Source organism: Phaseolus vulgaris, chromosome 1 (assembly GCF_051622355.1).
Source record: "Phaseolus vulgaris cultivar YP4 chromosome 1, ASM5162235v1, whole genome shotgun sequence".
Classification (NCBI taxonomy): domain Eukaryota; kingdom Viridiplantae; phylum Streptophyta; class Magnoliopsida; order Fabales; family Fabaceae; genus Phaseolus; species Phaseolus vulgaris.
In genome coordinates, this window is record NC_143498.1 from 11787093 (window position 1) to 11791624 (window position 4532).

Below are 4532 nucleotides of genomic sequence, written 5' to 3' on the forward strand. Positions count from 1 at the left end.
TTCTTTTAGGCTTTTGAGTCTTTATTGCTTTCCTTATTTGGTTCATATTATGCTTTGAGTCTTTAATTTTCTGAATCTATACATGTTTTGTCAAGTCATGTTCATCCATATTGTCAACAATTCATAGTAGTCCTTTTATTTGGCTTAATTGTTTCTTGATTTTGGGTCTCTTTATTTGCTTGAATCTGCTGTTCTTTGCTCCTTTGGTGCCTTTTAATTTTTAGTTTGAGCTCATATTGTGTTTAGATCATACACAATTCTATTTCACAAATTTCCATTGTGTCTAAACTTTGGTATCTTGCTGTTTTTGTTTCCAGTTTTCAGATTCCCCTGTTTTCACCTTCTCTGTTTTGGCTGTTTTAACCCAGAAAAATATTTCCACCCATAGGAAAATTTTTATTCTCTGGAAAATGCAAGTTTAAAGTGTTATAGAAAGGACAAAAAAAGAATTAGGTCAAAAGAAGCAACAGAAAAAAAATGATAAATCTTTTAAGATCAGAGTGCAAATCTGAAGCGCTCCAGCTGACATAACCGAACACCAATTTTGCAAAATTTATTAAAAAAAAATGGTGCATCCGTTTTGAGTGATTCCAAAGCCAGATTTTAGATAAGATCCTGAATATCTTGCATAAAAAATTTCAGAGCCAAATTCTAAAAATACAGCTCAGCATAAATCAGGGAAGAAACACGTTTTCTAGCCCACAACATTTTCCAGTGGTGCTGTTTTTTTATTTGGTCATCTAATCTAGTGCTTTTCTTTAGGAATTCTTTTGTGTGCCAACCTTTAATTGAGTACCTTTATTTGTTTGCTTTACTTAATTGACTCTCTTTCTAGTTGTCACAATCTAAATCCTTTTGGTGGTACTGTTTTTATTCAATTAAATTTGTTTCTTGCTTTTGTTCTTTGACCTCTAATTTGGGTGCTGGAATTTAATTCTTCTTTGGTGCTTATGTGAATGGGAACTTGATTTGGTTAAGGTTTAGCCCTTTGCTAGGTGCTGGAAATTGGAGGATTAAAGGCCATCATTCTAAGGAGAAGACAAGGCCAAAGCCGAAACAAGCATTCTTGAGAAAACACTATAAACACTTGGAAGATCAACAAGCAAAGACAACAAGGAAGTGCACTAACCAAAAGAGGATCAACAAAGGGAGTTCTCTTATTTCCTTTGCAACTTGGTTTATTGTTAATTACCTTGTTAATTACGTTTAGACGGTGAGTGTGTCTTCAAGGGCTCAAAGTGTCCAAGAAGCCTCACCTAGGGCCGAATAGTATAGCATTCTTGATTAGTAATTGTTACTTGTTTGTAATTGCTTTTCTTTTGCCTTCATAGCTACGCTTTGCATGTTTAATTTTGTTTAAATTTTTGTGCTAAACCGACTAGCTTTGTTGCATAGTTAGCTTGCATTGTTTTCTTGCATTTATTTCTCAACTTATTTGTGTTCTAAGTGTTTCACTAAGAGAAAGTCTTGTGTGAAGATATTGGGGGATAGTTTTTTGGCAAGGAAAAGGCTTGGTACTTAAGTAGTCCTTTGTGACTCACCTCCCTTACCTGGAAAACTACCTTCTTTAACTTTCCTAAACTTTCTCAAAGTAAAACACCTATATACACAAAGTTTTAGCCATGTCTTCTTCTTCTCACTCTCCAAAGTCTATAGAAAGTGAAGTAAAATCTTTGAAAACTCTTTTAAAAGAAGTATCCCAAGCGGTACAATTGATATCTTTTAGACAATTGGAGAATGAGAACAAAATCAATGAGTTGGCTAAAGCTCAAGAAGAGAAGTCACAAAAAACACAAAAATAAAAAAAAAACGCTTACTCATGCATCTCAAAGTATTGAGTCTCTAGGGGAGGGAAGCCGTAGAATCAATGATTATTACCAACCACCCCCTAGAAGAACTAGGCAAAGGGAACAAGAGGTGCCAAAGGAAGTAAGGGTAGACCTACCCCATTTCTATGGTAAGGAAGATGTAGAGGCCTACCTAGATTGGGAGATGAAAGTAGAGCAACTCTTTGCTTGCCATAGGGTGAGTGAAGAGAGAAAGGTACCCTTAGCAACCCTTAGTTTCCAAAGCAATGCCATGTATTGGTGGACCTCTCTAGAGAGAGACCGACGTCTTCATAGGGAGCCTTCCATAGAATATTGGAATGACCTTAGGGGAGCCCTAAGACGTCGCCACATACCTTCCTACTACCATAGGGAGTTGATGGACAAGCTCCAAAGACTCCAACAAAAGAACTTAAGTGTGGAAGAGTATAGGCAGAAAATGGAGCTCTACATGATGATAGCATCCATTAGAGAGGAAGAAACCACCACCATATCTAGGTTTCTAAGTGGGCTCAATCTTGAGATAAGGGATAGAGTAGAACTATTTCCCTACCAAGACTTGAATGATTTGGTTCAACTTTGCATTAAAGTTGAACAACAAAATTTGCGCAAAACTTCAAGTCAAAGGGTGGGTTCTTACTCCAATTCTTATCCCAAGAAAGACTTTAAAAGGGAGGGTAGTACACCTAGAGAGGAATCCAAAGAAACTACCAAACCCTTAGTAAAAGATGCCTCCACCCCATACATCCGTGCTAGGGACACCAAGTGTTTTAAATGTTTTGGAAGAGGGCATGTGCAAGCACAATGTCCAAACCAAAGGGTTTTGTTTTTAAAGGGAAGAGATGAGTACACAAGTGGTGAGGATGAACCTAGTACACAAGGAAAGGGGGAAGGAGAGAGGATAAATCCTTTGGAGGGGGACTTATTGATGATTCAAAGAATCCTCCACAATCAACCTAGTGCATCCATTGAGACACAACGAGAGAACATTTTTCATACTAGATGCAATATTTTAGAAAATATATGCTCTCTTATTGTGGATGGTGGATCATGCTGCAATTGTTGTAGCACTAGATTGATTGAAAAACTAAAACTACAAGTAGTTCCTCATCCAAAACCGTACAATTTACAATGGATCAATGAGGATGGAGAACTACGTGTAGACAAACAAGTGGAAATCGAGTTTTCTATAGGTAACTACAAAGACAATGTTTTATGTTATGTAGTACCTATGGAAGCTTGCCACATCTTATTAGGTAGACCATGGCAATTTGATAAGAAAACCTCGCATAATGGTCTAACTAACGAGATTTCTTTCATCCACAAGCACAAAAGGTTTGTACTTAGTCCTTTACCACATTCCCAAGTGGTAAAAGACCAAATACAAATGAAACACAAAAGGGATGAAGAAAAAATAGAAAAAGAGAAAAATTTTGGGAAACAAAAGGCGTGGGAGAATAGTGTTCCTTCCCACAAGGTCATTCAACAAGTCAAGCACATAGAAAATACCTTTACAAACATGCTTCTTGTTGAACAACCTAGCCTTTCCTTTTGTAAAGGAACACTTGCAAGCATAAGCACAAAAGAAAAGTCTTTAAAAGAAGCTTGCATAGATCAAGACTATTTCTCAAATGTGTTAAGATATCCCCAAGGGAATGACAAGTTATCTATAAGCACCTACCAATTTTTGTATGAAGTAGTGCCTAGAACAACTTGCCATGTCTTATTGAGACAACCATTGCAAAATGTACAAATTTTCATAAACCATGGTTGTACCAACGAGACTCTCTTTGCACATAAGAGAAAAAGTCTACAAGAAGGAGAACTCATGGGACAAATGAGAGTTGATAAAACTCTAGAGTTTTTTTCACCCATGAGAAAAGAAGTTCAAAGACATTACTTTAGGTATACCTCTTGTTTTCAAACTACACCTAAAGCGAAGTCCCAAGAACTCTATCCTCCTTCACCTTTTGTAAAAAATCCTTGGGAAGACACACATTTCAAATTAGATCTTCCTAGGACGACAAAAGGTCTTATTTCATTTTTCATGGATGTGGATAAACTCATCCTAAGAAACGTGACAAGCTTCCATGATTTATTCTCAAATGAAAGAGCTACAACATTTGCAAACATAGCTCTTCTTTTCATGCTTCACGAAATCATGAAAGACACTCACAAATCTTGGGATAAGAATCCTTTTCCTTATAAACATGCATACAATGGAGTAGTCCACAAGATTACTCATATTTCTCCATTTGAAGTTGTATGTGGCCAATGTCCTCTTACCATTTTAAAGTTGTTACCATCTCTTAAAAGGCTTATGCCTAAAGGAAAAGTAACTACTTTTGGAAATTTTAGAAAATATAAGAGGACTAGAGAGCACCTACAACACTCAAAAGAGAGGTATTGTGAGAAGTTGGCCAAAACAAGAGAAAAACAAAAATGGCAACTTCACACACTTCTTTGTTCTCCAAAGGCTCACCCTAACTCCTTTGCTTTGTTTCAAGATTCACATAGGTTGATATTTGATCCTGGAGGACACATCTTGACGAAGCAAGAGGCTGCTATCCGAGATCAAGAAAGCAAATCTGAGGATAGATCTTCTCAAGACGGAGGAGATGATGGACACCATCCAGCCACAACCATTCCCTTAGCAAAAGCCTTGGATTTGAGGACAAATCCTTTTCAAGAGGGAGGGGATGATGG